Source organism: Gorilla gorilla, chromosome 5, assembly GCF_029281585.2.
Source record: "Gorilla gorilla gorilla isolate KB3781 chromosome 5, NHGRI_mGorGor1-v2.1_pri, whole genome shotgun sequence".
Classification (NCBI taxonomy): Eukaryota; Metazoa; Chordata; class Mammalia; order Primates; family Hominidae; genus Gorilla; species Gorilla gorilla.
Window position 1 is genome coordinate 70990847 of NC_073229.2, and position 14255 is coordinate 71005101.

The 14255-nt window shown below is 44.0% G+C and overlaps 1 long non-coding RNA gene and 1 other non-coding gene across 4 annotated transcripts in view; one reads left to right on the plus strand and one right to left on the minus strand.

Annotated features, from left to right (window-relative positions):
• Nucleotides 1-2215: 2215 nt before the first annotated feature.
• Nucleotides 2216-14255, minus strand: part of LOC129534350 (uncharacterized) — a 54485-nt gene continuing 42445 nt past the window's right edge. For all 3 annotated transcript variants that reach the window (XR_010134267.1, XR_010134266.1, XR_010134268.1), the window contains one exon: nucleotides 2216-2592. This is a non-coding gene — a long non-coding RNA (uncharacterized lncRNA). The remainder of the gene's footprint in view (nucleotides 2593-14255) is intronic.
• On the plus strand, nucleotides 12739-12902 carry LOC115935204 (U1 spliceosomal RNA). Its single transcript, XR_004070895.1, has one exon. It is a non-coding gene; the product is annotated as a U1 spliceosomal RNA (small nuclear RNA).

The following is a 14255-nucleotide window of genomic DNA, read 5'->3' on the forward strand; positions in this document are numbered from 1 at the left end:
GGATTACAGGCATGAGACACTGTGCCTGGCCATATTTTGATTTTTTGATAGGCAAAGCCAGAATCAGCCAGGGCCATGAAAGATAGGGACATGGGAGGAAAGGTCTAACCACTTAGCTCTGGGGTGAGCAATGCTCCTTCTGACATCCCCTCTTTCATCCCCTACTTCATCCTACAGGTCCCAGGATGATTCCAGAAAGGAGGAAGACAAAGAAGAAAAGGATTCTGTCATGCTGATGGGAAAAAGACACATGGCAGAGTGCTCAGGGCTAGGGGAGGCCCGCTAGAATTTGTAGCTGTCACTGCTTCCCTGTTCTGTGTGGAAGGGTCCTGGGGCCGTGAACCAGTCGCTCAGAGGCTTCATCAGCTCCACTCCTTGCCCTTGACTAATAGAGGACCACATGGTTCTCCAGCTCTTTGCCTGTCATCTCCAAGCTCCAGGCATCCTCATTCCGCTCTGAGCCTGGCTGGTAGTTGCTGTCCATGTCCCAGGCAAAAACACGTCCATCACTGATCACACTTTACCCTACAGAGGCCCAAAGCCACTGAGGAGAATGAGAAGATGGCACCAGCCTGGAGATGAGGGTGGGCATGTTCTTCTCCTTAGCACCCATGAAGGCCCACCGTCTATATTCAGCCTGGCCCAGGCTGCATGCTTTTCCTTCTGAATCCCCGAAGACTGTATGGTGCTGGCCACCAGAGAAGCCTACCTGGACTTGGTAGAGTTCTTTTTTTTTTTCTTTTTCTTTTTTTTTTTTAGACGGAATCTTGCTCTGTCACCCAAGCTGGAGTGCAGTGGCATGATCTCGGCTCACTGCAAGCTCCGTCTCCCGGGTTAACGCCATTCTCCTGCCTCAGCCTCCCAAGTAGCTGGGACTACAGGTGCCCACCACAACGCCCAGCTAATTTTTTTTTGCATTTTTAGTAGAGACGGGGTTTCACCTTGTTAGCCAGGATGGTCTCAATCTCCTGACCTTGTGATCTGCCCGCCTCAGCCTCCCAAAGTGCTGAGATTACAAGCGTGAGCCACTGTGCCTGGCCTGGACTTGGTAGAGTTCTTGAAGGATCCCAGGTTCTGGGGTATGAAGCAAGATTCTGTGCCTGGGGTTCCAAGCTGATGGTTGTTGAAGAGGCCAAAGCCATATTCTGTGTATGTGCCCTTTATAGGGGATGGAACGGTGAGGCAGGTGCTACAGAAGGGCATCAGGTCCCAGCTTCCCCTGAATTTCAGCATCATATCTGGGGGACCAGGAATCATGCCCTGTCGGCCATCATGGTTGGAACATAATTCAAGCACAAGGCCCAGATGGCCTTGCTCCCACAGCACAAGGTATCTAGGTCACTGTCAGCTGTCAGCATCACCAAGTGGCCATTTCCTGGGGCCACCTTCACCGTGCGCATGTCCAGCTGCACTTGCACAATCATCATGCTCTTCTTTGTGGGATCTAACAGCCTGATCACACTGTAATTGTTCTGGAAGCAGCCTCAGAGGAAGACACAGCCATCTTCTGTGAGGACCACTATGTGACTGTCTCCTGCTGACACCTGTATCAACTTCTCTTGCAGTTCCACTTTCCCGGGGACCATCTCTGAGACCTCCACTGATGCGTCCCTTCCCACGGCACCCTCCTCATTGCAGCCGAAGCACTAGACCTGGCCATTTTGCTTAGACATATTATGGTGTGTCTGTCCCCAGCCTCAGCCTACACAGCATCCTCTTGAACCAGCACCAGCGCTGCCTACTTTTTCTTTTGAATGTTTATTATGCAAATTGGGTCATTCTTGTGATACCCAACTAGATCAAAGAAGAAAGGACAGGTTGGAAAAGCATCAGGGCACATAGCACTGATCCAATAACTGAATTCTCCACAAGCCCAGCTGCTGCAATGGCCTGCTATAGGTAAGATCAGTTTTACCCAGTAGCTGCTGAAATGCCCTGCTGTCACTCTAAGACTAGCTTTACTGACCACTGTCACTCACCAATCAGAGCTTGCCAGCTCCCAAAATCTTCTCCAGTGCCAACGAGCTTTCTTTCAAAACCATATGTAATATTTCCCTTTCTAATAAAACTCCTAACCTTCTCTTTGTCCTTTGGACACACTGAAGACCACCCCATCTGTGTGTGTGTGCACCAAATTGCAATTCTGTGATTCCTAAGGAGAAACGTTACATTTAGAGATTTGTCTTTATATTTTTATTTTGACTTTGACGCTCCCTGTCACACTCTCACCCAGCTCCAGTGAGCCTACATTGCCCTGGCCCACTGTCAGCACCAAGCCTGGTTCAGTTTTATGGGACCTCTGTGAGACTGAGGGATGAAGAAGGCGGCCCCGTCAGGTTTTCTGGTCAGGAGGGCTCAGCAGTGGGGGGAGCTAAAAGCATGGCAGGAGGCAGTGGATCTCACTGTCTGGGTACAAGTGTCCTTCACCTTCTTGCTTTTGGGGATGAAATCTTCTGGGAGTGATCTTCTCTTAGTTATGTACTTGGGTGAAATATTCCTGTCCTCAGCACAGGTTGACCTCAAGGAACACCAGTGCTCACCAGCAGGCCACCAAATACCCAGAACACATCCTCTGCAGGCCTCGTCCCAACCCTGGATGAGATGAGAAAGGGCATTTATAAGTTCTTAAATGTTTTCTTTTCTTTCTTTCTTTTTTTTTTTTTTTTTTTTTTTTTTGAGAGGGAGTCTCATTCTATTGCCCAGGCTGGACTGAAGTGCCACGATCTTGGCTCACTGCAACCTCTGCCTCCCAGGTTCAAGCAATTCTCCTGTCTCAGCCTCCCTAGTAGCTGGGACTACAGGTACCTGCCACCACACCTGGCTAATTTTTGTATTTTTAGTAGAGATGGGATTTCACCTTGCTGGTCAGGCTGGTCTCAAACTCCTGACCTCAGGTGATCCACCTCCCTCAGCCTCCCAAAGTGCTGGGATAACAGGCGTGAGCCACCGTGCCTGGCCTCTTTTCTTTTTTTTTTTTTTTGAGACAGAGTCTTGCTCTGTCACCCAGGCTGGAGTGCAGTGGTGCGATCTTGGCTCACTGCAAGCTCTGCCTCCTGGGTTCACGCCATTCTCCTGCCACAGCCTCCCAAGTAGCTGGGACTACAGGTGCCTGCCCCAACTCCTGGCTAATTTTTTTTTGTATTTTTAGTAGAGTCAGGGTTTCACCATGTTAGCCAGGATGGTCTCGATCTCCTGACCTCGTGATCCACCCACCTCGGCCTCCCAAAGTGCTGGGATTACAGGCGTGAGCCACCACGCCCGGCCCTTTTCTTTCTTTCTTTTTTTTAAATTGAGACAGGGTCTTGCTCTGTCACCCAGGAGAGAGTGCAGTGGCACGAACATGGCTCACTGCAGCCTCAGTCTTCCTGGCTCAAGCAATCCTCCCACCTCAGCCTCCTGAGTAGCTGGAACTACAGACATGCACCACCACACCTGGCTAATTTTTGTATTTTTTGTAAAGATGGGGTCTTACCATGTTGCCCAGGCTGGTCTTGGACTCCTGGGCTCAAAGGATCCTCCTGCCTCAGCCTCCTAAAGTGCTGGGATCACAAGTGGGAGCCACTGTGCCCAGTTCTTAAAGGTTTTCCTACTCAAGCTTTCCAAGTCTTAAAAATGCCTGCGACTACTGAGTACTCTCCCTCTCCTATCCATGCCCAGCTTGGCAAAAGTTAGTTCTACTTAAATAAACACATTTACACTGTTACAGTTTCTTTTTATTTGCTTTTTGAACAAGTTTGGATTGTTGTATGCTATCTGGAGACAAGCTGGCAATATATATCATCAGGGGTCAAATGTTCTCCTAAATTCACTGACTTCTTTTTCCTTTTATTCTTTTCTTAAAGTTAAATTTCTTTTTATTTTCTAAAATTAATTTTTCTAGAGACAGGGTCTCACTGTGTTGCCCTCTTCCCTGACAAGAGGTATCAATAAACAAAGTAGATACAAATCCCTGTCTTCAAGGAGCTTACATTCTAATGCCTCTAAGGGTAACATATATAAGGTCAAGCCTCTCATATGACACCTCATGCTAGTAAGGTTTTGAATTTAAAAACGTTTGACTGCAGAATGCACTGAAACGTAGGGAGAGCTTGAAAGCTTCTCAGGGGTGTTTAGTGCAACCTAGATACCAATGTGAACCACAAGAAACATTGAAGTGGAAGCTGTTACTTTGTGTATAACACGCTATTTTCACCATAAGTGTTTTCTAGAGTTTAAGTTTTTGTTTTTTTTTTTAAAGCATCTTTACGATGATATTATAGGAAGTATATGAGAACAATAGGAATGGCCACCTCTACCCACTGCCCACACACCTCAATCCAATGTGGTTTTTTTGTTTTTGTTTTTTTTTTGAGACAGAGTCTCGCTCTGTGCCCAGGCTGCAGTGCAGTGGTGCAATCTCAGCTCACTGCAACCTCTGCCTCCTGGGCTGAAGCTATTCTCCTGCCTTAGCCTCCTAAGTAGCTGTAACTACAGGTACACGCCACCATGCCTGGCTACTTTTTGTATTTTTAGTGGAGATGGGGTTTCACCATGTTGGCCAGGCTGGTCTTGAATTCCTGACCTCAGGTGATCTGCCCACCTCTGCCTCCCAAAGTGCTGGGATTATAAGCATGAGCCACGGCGCTCGGCCTCAATCCAATTTGGAATCAGGGAAATAGGACTTACTGCCCTGAAGAGTCAAACTCTGTACTGAATAAGGGAGATATGAAAAGTCAGTAGATGCTGCTAAGTAGGCTTTTTAATTGCATGGACACAACTAAAGAATGAATGTGTGAATCAGAAGGAAAGGGACTTTGATCAGCAATGGCAGTGAGGGAAAGAAAAGTGAAAGAAGTAAATGTTTGCTGTTCAGTGGAAGGAGAGGTGCCAGGCACAGTTTCAATCCTCAAGGCAGGTGTTGCCAAGGAAGTTTTAGAACATCCTTTGTGGATTGGCTTTTGGAAATGGTTCAGTACTGAAAAATATTTGCTGCTATTGAAAGATAAACTTAGGTACATTAAAATTTTAGAGAGTTTAGAGTATAAAGTTATAGTTAGTAGGAGGAAGAACAAGTTCTGGGTTCTATTGCACAGTAGGGTAACTACAGTCAATGACAATATACTTCAAAATAGTTGGAAGATGGTCAGGTGCAGTGGCTCACACTTGAAATCCCAGCACTTTGAGAGGCCGAGGTGAGCAGATCACTTGAGGTCAGGAGTTCGAGACCAGCCTGGCCAACATGGTGAAACCTGTCTCTACTAAAAATACAAAAATTAGCTGGGTGTGGTGGCACATGTCTGTAGTCCCAGCTACTCAGGAGGCTGAGACAGGAGAATCGCTTGAGTAGCTGGGACTACAGACAGGGTTTCACCATGTTGGCCAGGCTGGTCTCAAACTCCTGGCCTCAAATGATCCACCCTCCTTGGCCTCCCAAAGTGCTGGGATTACAGGTGTGAGTTATAGTGCCTAGCCAGCTATTTTAAAATATACAAAAAATTATTATTGACTGTAGTTACCCTGCTGTGCTATCAAATACTAGATCTTAGTAATTCTATTATTTTGTACCCATTAATCATCCCCACTTTATCCACCCTTCTCCCCACTACTCTTCCCAGCCTCCAGTAACCATTATTCTACTCTCTCACTCAATGAGTTTGTTTTAATTTTTAACTCCCACATATGTAAAATTTGTCTTTGTGTGCCTGGTTTACTTCACTTAACATGTTGTTGCAAATTACATGATCTCTTTTTTATGGCTGAATAATATTTCATTATGTATATGTACCACATTTTTTTTATCCATTCATCCACTCATGGACACTGAGGCTGATTCATGGGAGTGCAGGTATCTCTTTGATATACTGGTTTTTTTTCTTTGGGATATATACCTAGCAGTGGGATTTCTGGGTCATATGGTAGCTCCATCTTCAGTTTTTTGAGGAAGCTTCATACTGTCCTCCACAGTGGCTGTCCTAATTTCCATTCCCACCAACAGTGTACAAGGGTTCCCTTTTCTCCACATCCTTACCAGCATTTATTATTGCCTGCCTTTTGGATAAGAGCTGTTTCAACTGAAGTGAGATGATACCTCATTGTACTTTTGACTTGCATTTCTCTGATGATAAATGATGAGCATTTTTTATATACCCACTGACTATTTGTAATGTCTTTTGAGAAAGGTCTATTCAGATCTTTTGCTCATTTTAAAATAAGATTATTAGATTTTTTCTGTTGAGTTGTCTGAGCTCCTTATATATTTTGGTTATTAATCCTTTGTCAGACGTGTAGTTTGCAAATATTTTCTCTCATTTGGTGGGTTGTTTAGAAGAGAAGGTTTTGAATATTCTCACCGCAAATGAATGACAAGTGTTTGAAGTAATGAATATGTTATTTATCCTGATTTGATCATTACACAATGTATATATGTATCAAAACATTGCACTGTACCCTATAAATATGTACAATAAAGTGCCAATTAAAAACATTTTTTTTTTTTTTTTTGAGACAGAGTTTCGCTCTTGTCGCCCAGGCTGGAGTGCAATGGCGCAATCTTGGCTCACTGCAGCATCCGCCTCCTGGGTTCAAGCAATTCTCCTGCTTCAGCCTCCCGAATAGCTGGGATTATAGGCGCCCATCACCATGTCTAGCTAATTTTTGTATTTTTAGTGGAGATGGGTTTCACCATGTTGGCCAGGTTGGTCTCGAACTCCTGACCTCAAGTGATCTGCCCACCTTAGCCTCCCAAAGTGCTGGGATTACAGGTGTGAGCCACTGTGCCCAGCCAAAATAAAACTTGTTAAAATTGTTTTTTTGTTTTTTTTTTTATTTTTGAGACAGAATCTCGCTCTGTTGCCCAGGCTGGAGTGCTGTGGCATGATCTTGGCTCACTGCAACCTCCACTCCCAGGTTCACGCCATTCTCCTGCCTCAGCCTCCCAGGTAGCTGGGACTACAGGCACCTGCCACCACGCCCAGCTAATTTTTTTTGTATTTTTAGTAGAGACGGGGTTTCACCATGTTAGCCAGGATGGTCTCAATCTCCTGACCTCGTGATCCACCCACCTTAGCCTCCCAAAGTGGTGGGATTACAGGCGTGAGCCACCACGCCCAGCCCTAAAATTGTTTGAAGATTTTATTTGAGCAGATAGCAATGCATGAATTGGGTAGCACCAGATTGCATGTGGTTCAAAGGTGCCACCAAAGTGGGATCAGGGAGGAAGACTTTTATGAGGTGAAGGCAGAAGCAAGGCAGATAAAACATTTGATTGGCTGAAGTGAACAAGCCTTATTTGGATCATTCTGATGGAAAGTTCCTAAGCTAAAGGCTAGTTGGTAGTTTCTGATTGGTTAAGCTTAAGTTTCATTTTACTATTTATACTGATCAGGATTTCAGTTTGTTTCGTAGGAACCCAGGGTGCTTGAGCCACCTCAGCCTAATGGCCTCCAATTAATAGTTTTAACACCTCCTGTGTGAATAGTCACCAAAATGTCCACCCACAGGGAAGGCTCTTAGTAATGAGGTTGAAAAGATGCCAGACACTGGATTCTAATCCAGATTCTACATTTACCAGCTGTGTGGTCTTGGGCAAATGGATTTAGTAACTCTGTGCTTATGCATCTAAAATGCAGACAATATTAATACCTTCTCATAAGGTGTTAGTGAGGATTATATGAGGAAATAAATATAAAGCCCTTAGAACAGCATCCAATACATGGTTAGTGCTATAAGTATTTGCTATTATTAATAGTAATGTATGTCAGGTACTGTTTAGTGGAGCTTACACTCTCACTGTGAGGGGATGTTGGGAGACAGCCAACAAACAATCATAGTGATTAAATTGTATAGTATGTAAGACTATACATACTTGTATATGTAAAGTATGTAAGGGGACTGGTAAAGGTAAAGGAGACTGGAGTGAGAACTGCTCACAGTTTCCCATCTACATTAACATTCTCTTATCACTGGGCTGTCTTCACTAACATAGCTTTTCTATTCTGTCTTCATCATTATAATTTTACTACTCCAGGAAACTCTTGCCCAAGAGATACAATTGCATGTAACCTTATCATTTCTTCCAGGAACTTCCCAAAATACCCACTTAAATGAATGGTTTGATCAAAGACTGTTGACTCATCTCAAATGCTGGTTCATCTCAAACCTTCAGCTTGCTCTGTCTACGAACTCTAAATTATATCATAATTTTATGCAACCCTAAGCAAGCCCCCACAATGAAAGATCTGCCTTAAACCTGACTCACATACCTCATAAACATCCCAACTTCACCCCCTGTGGGCTCCAAGACTGTCAAGGTAGTGCACCCTCTTTCTGTCTTATTGTAGTATGAATGTAGTCAGCTTTGTCTTATCAATAGGTTGTTTCTGTGATAGTTTTTGAAAGCCAGCATTTGACAGGGATACTTTGCAGTTTTAAATATAATCATCAAAGAAGGCCTTGACAGGGTTCAGGACATGCTACCCCGAAGTTTGACACTTTGGCATTTGAGAAAATAACAGAAGCAGAAAGGTCCCTTTGCCCTCCTCCCACTGTTCTCCCCTGAAACAGTCCATAGAAGAACTGTTTGATCTTCCTCTAAAGCAGGTCATAAGGCCCTCATTCTAGAAGGGTCCTCCCTATACCCAGAGGAAATGAATGAAGACAGAGAGAAAAATCTGAACAAATAGGCCTTGCTAAGTTCCTCCCAGTTAATTACCATATCCCTTTGCTCTCCAATCATACTTCTGCATGACCCTCTGCAAAAATACAGTTTTCCCTGTTTCCCTAAGTCTTTATTTCTGAAGTCTCCCATGCCATGTTAAACTTACATTAAGTATATTTGTATGCTTCCCCTGTTGGTCTGCTTTTGTTATAGGGGTCTTTGTGATGGGAGAACTTTGTGATGGGTGAGAAAATGTTACTTTTTCTCCCTTACAGCCTCCTTAAGAACGTGGTATTTGGACAAAGACTCAAAGATAGTGAATTCACCCTAGGTATTTGTAGGGGAGGGTGTTCCAGGAAGAGAGAATAGCCAGAGCAAAGGCTCAAATGGGGCCAAGGCCTGTCTTGATTGTAGCAGAGTGAACAACGCAAGAGTCATGAGACGAGGTCTGAGCTTCTGTGTGAGCCTGGATGTGTGTATATGTGGAGAAGCTATTCATGTAGGGTCTTGCAGCCAAGAATATGTTTATATATGTTTCCCTAAAATTATGCCTGATAACAATTTTCTCTTTCAGGAGATTACTTAGATCCAAACCATCCTAGTTTTCATTTCTCTTGGCATTTTGTCCAGCTTCCTGCAAGCTGCAGCTCCTGAGAATTTCCCCACCACTACTACTACCTTATTTTCTTCGCACATTTAGCTCAGTCCTGTCTCCAAGAGCATCACAGCTCTGTCATTTGAAAAGCACTTAGTAAGTTTGGTGGAAAACTAGGAATTAATACTATCACAGAAGCTGAAAAGTAGTTTCAATACAAAGAAAATGGTTACAGTCAAGTCCCTTGTAGGGCTGTGTCAGGCAAGCATAGTGTCCTTTGGTTATAGAAGAACTAACAAGTTACATTTCTATTTGACAGGGAGCATTTCATTAACTTTAAAGAAATGAGGGCCTGTGGAGCAAAAGATGGAAACCAGCAAGCCATATTGTCTAGAATTAAATGGTTAGAACAGAGAAAATAACCACGAAATGAAAGAAGACTGGGCATCAATTGAAAAGACAGAAAGTCTAAAGGTTTTTTTAAATAGGTAACTTAAATGTATTTAAATATGGTTAAATATTACATATTAAATATGGAACAGAACAACACTGATGACTGACAGTTTGGCTGGTTCTAATAAAAAGATCTTAGTCTAGTTTAATAATTAAAATCTTATTTTGACTGATATGTTCATTACTGGTTCAGTGAAATTTTAAAAGGGTCACTTTCATCTCCAAATACGCTGACCTGGAACATATCTGATCTGGGTAATATAAGACTCATCCCAGAAAGTTCAATGGTAAGAAGGTTAAAAAACATTCTAGCAATTAACTGTCAGAAAGTTTCACAAAGGCCTCTGGGCAGAAAATCTAATTATATCAGATAAAAATGAAATGCTATCAAGAAGAAAAAAACAATTTTGATGATATAGACTGAATATTTGTCTCCCACCAACGTTCATATGTTGAATTCTAATCCTCAATGTGATGGTACTAGGAGGTGGGGTCTTTGGGAGGTTATGAGGTCATGAGCAGAGTCCTCATGAATGAGATCCTTGTTCTTATTAAAGATACACAAGAGAGATCCCTGCCCCTTCTGCCATGTGAGGACACAGCAAGAAGATGTTTATCTAGAAACCAGGAAGTGGGCCTCACCAGACACCGAATCTGCCAATGCCTTGATCTTAGACTTTCCAGACTCCAGAAATAAATTTCTGTTGTTTAGAAGTCACTCAATCTATGGCACTCTGTTACAGCAGTCCATGTGGACTAAGACACTTGATATATATATCATATCATATGTATCATATAATCTTTGGAAATATAACTAAAGAAATTCCTCTTGTTTCAAAAGAACAGAAAGCAGACAGGTGGTTTATAAATACTGTATAAAACACAAGAACACCGTGAGGAAATGTGATACATCTTAGTAGGGGCCAAACACGGAGGTGGTCTCCTCGAGAAAATATCCCCTGCATGTTCCAGACAGACCGAATGGCCAACCCTGTGTCTCATGGGTGGCCCTCTGGCAGCACAGTCCACATTACACTGACATTACCTATTTATGTGCTTGTGTCCCTAGTCAGAGTGTAAAGTCGAGGTCAGAGCCTGTGTCTTACTCATTTCCCAGCATCTAGCCCAGTGCCGGACCCATGATAGGTATCCTGCAATGGGAGGGGAGCTGAAGTGAGTGATACTGACAGAGGTTAGTTAGGGGAGGTCTTGTACTTCTCTTGAATCTTTAACCTACCTTCTTATTGACCACAAATTAGAAGCATTTATGTAAAAAAGAAACTTCCAACCATTATATTCATGTTTTTCTTTCAGCTCACTTGTGGGCAAGTATTTCTAACGTAGAAACCTAAAAAACTTGAGGCATTCTAATACCTGTTAAACATACAACTACAGACCAACTGATTTGCTATATATTTTTTTGCAGTCTAGTTGAGGTGTCTACATAATGAGCAGAATGGGCTCCCGAACACTGGACAGTAAAATAATTAAGAGCTGGTCTATGGTATGTATATATGTATGTATGTATTTATTCTGAGACAGAGTCTCGCTCTGTCACCCAGGGTGGACAGCAGTGGTGTGGTCTTGGCTCACTGCAACCTCCAACTCCCAGGCTCAAGTAATTTTCACACCTCAGCCTCCCGAATAGCTGGGCCTACAGGTGTGCACTACCACATCCGGTTATTTTTGTAATTTTTGGTAGAGATGGGAGTTTCGCTATGTTGGGCAGGCTGGTCCCGAACTCCTGGCTGCAAGTGATCTGCCCACCTCAGGCTCCCAAGTGCTGGGATTAAGGCATGAGCCATTGCACCCGGCCTATGAGTCTTTACTGAGGGCCTGCTCTGTGCGGTTTTCAGTACTAGGTATAATATGACAAGATAAAGTCCCTGACCTTCATGAACTCACACTCCAGAAAATAAATGAAGAAAATTTCAGATAATACGAGCTGTGAAGAGAAAAAGGAGTGACTTGAAGGAAGAGGTATGACAGGGAAAAACTCTTGAGGAGTTGATGTTTGGCTGCGACCCAAGTGAAGAGGAGGCAGCCACGTGATGACTCGCAGGAAGACCATTCTAAGAAGAAGGCCCAACAATTTGAAAGCTCCTGGAGAATTTGACAGATAGAAGGAGGCCAGTGTTGCTGGAGCCTGGTGGATGAGCAGAAGAGTGTGGGTGAGGACTGAGCAAAGAAGGCAGGGTCAAACCATAAATCATGCTAGGGGCTGGGTTATTACCCAACACATAATTGGAAGCTTTTGGAGGAATAGCAATGTGATTAAGTAAAATTTTTGTTTGTTTCTTTTGAGACAGGGTCTTGCTCTGTCACCCAGGCTGGAGTGCAGTGGCGCGATCATGGCTCACTGCAGTCTCGACCTCCTGGGCTCAAGCAATCCTCCCACCTTGCCCTCCCAAAGTGCTGGGATTATAGGTGTGAGCCACTGTGCCTGGCCTAGCAAATGTTTTTAAAATATCACTCAGACTGCCATCTGAAAAGGGGCTGCTGGGATGGCAAGAATGAAAGCAGGAAGAGAGGACTCCAGGAGGGTGGGTTCCCTGAAGCCTAGAGAAGAAAGGGCTTCCAGAAGGATGGAGTGGTCAACTTGCCAAATCCCACAGAGAGGTAAGGTAAGGACAGAGAATGGACCATTGGCTTTGGCAAGATATAGGTAGGTCACTGATGACCTCAGTAGGAGCTGTTTAGTAGAGGGATGCCATGGAAAGCCTCGTAAGAGTGGACTGAGGATGTGAATAAATCAACTATAGTCAACTCTTTTGAGATGGAGTCCAGTTTCATGCCTAGACTGAAATTCAAGATTCATAATGAAGAATTCACTTTTATCAAGCATTGACAGGAGTTAGACACATCTCAAACCATATTTTAAAATACAGCCAGATTACAATGTTACCTGATTCTGAGACTGCCTGTAACTTGATTCATAATAGTGACAGACAGCACTTGGACTAGGACACTAGAGCTGCTGAGAAGGAAAATTGCACCCAGCTTCTTTGCTTCCTGCAAAGATGCACCAGGATCAGAGAAGAAAAGACCAAGTTCTATACTTACCCGGCAGGGGAGATACCATGAACACGAAGGTGGTTTTCCCAGGGTGAGTCTCATCCATTGCCCTCCGGATGTGCTGACCCCTGTGATTTCCCCAAATGTGGGAAAGTCAACTGCATAATTTGTGTTAATGGGGGACTGTGTTCACGCTTTCCACCGGAAAAAAAAAAGAAGAAAAGAAAAAAAAAAAAAGACAAGACAAGACAAGACCAAGTTCTGAGAGTGCCTGAAGAAGCTGTACTAGGAGAAGACTGCACTGCCCTAAAACCTTTGACCAGAGATTCTGGGAAGGCTTGGACAGTGACAGGCATGCTGGACCCTGCAGCTGTTGACAAGGGAGAAATCTTAATTATATTGGGTGAAATTCTCCTATAGAGAAAAGAAGATAAAACTATATGTTTTTGACCAGAAATGCCCAAGAGAGCTCTGCTACCCTCAAGAATCTATTCTTCCTGAAAATGTGAAGATAATGGCTTAGATCTGGAAACCAAAGATAGTCTCAGATGTGGCTGTGAATTTTAGTGGGTGGGCAATGTGGGGTGGAGTGGGGATAGAGGGCTGTTGTGGAAAAGGCAGCCCAGCCTGCTCAGAGGTGTGTATATAGACCCACATTGCTGGCAAGCAACTCATCTCACTACCACACAATGTTTTTTTGTTTTTTTTAAGACAGAGTCCACTCTGTTGCCCAGGTTGGAGTGCAGTGGCATGATCTCAGCTCAATGCAACCTCTGCCTCCCAGCTTCAAGCAATTCTCATGCCTGAGCCACCTGAGTAGCTGGGATTATAGGTGTGGAGCACCACACCTGGCTAATTTATTTTTTTTGTATTTTTAGTAGAGATGAGGTTTCACCATGTTGGCCAGGCTGGTCTTGAACTCCTGACCTCAAGTAATCCGCCCACCTCAGCCTCCCAAAGTGCTGGGATTACAGGCGTGAGCCACTGTGGCCAGCCACAAGCAATGTTTTTTTGTTTTTGTTTTTGTTTTTCTTTGGAACAGCGTCTCTCTGTTGCTCAGACTGGAGTACAGTGGTGCAAACATGGCTCCCTATAGCCTGAACCTCCTGCACTCAAGTGCTTCACCTGCCTCAGCCTCCTGTGTAGCTGGGACCACAGATATACGCCACCATGCCTGGCTAGCTTTTGATTTTTTTGTAGAGATGAGTTTTCACTTCATTGCCCAGTCTAGTCTTGAACTTTTGGGCTCAAGCAATCCTCCCACTTTGGTCTCCCAAAGTGCTGAGATTACAGGTGGGAGCCATTGTGCCCAGCCTTTCTGCAGCTGGAAAAAGAAGACCAATGAGCTGTAGAGGGAGAAATTCCACAAGGCATAAAAATATACCAGGCTTGTATCATCCAGGGCTGCAGATGAGCCACAGTTGAGGAACCAGGCCATGGAACACAGTGAGGGAATTCGTCCTGCTAAATTAAAGCATCCTTCCTCCAGGATTGTCACCATGAGGGCATGGCCTGGCCAGAGTTGAGACTGTCAAATGGCTCTCAAGATAGTTCTGA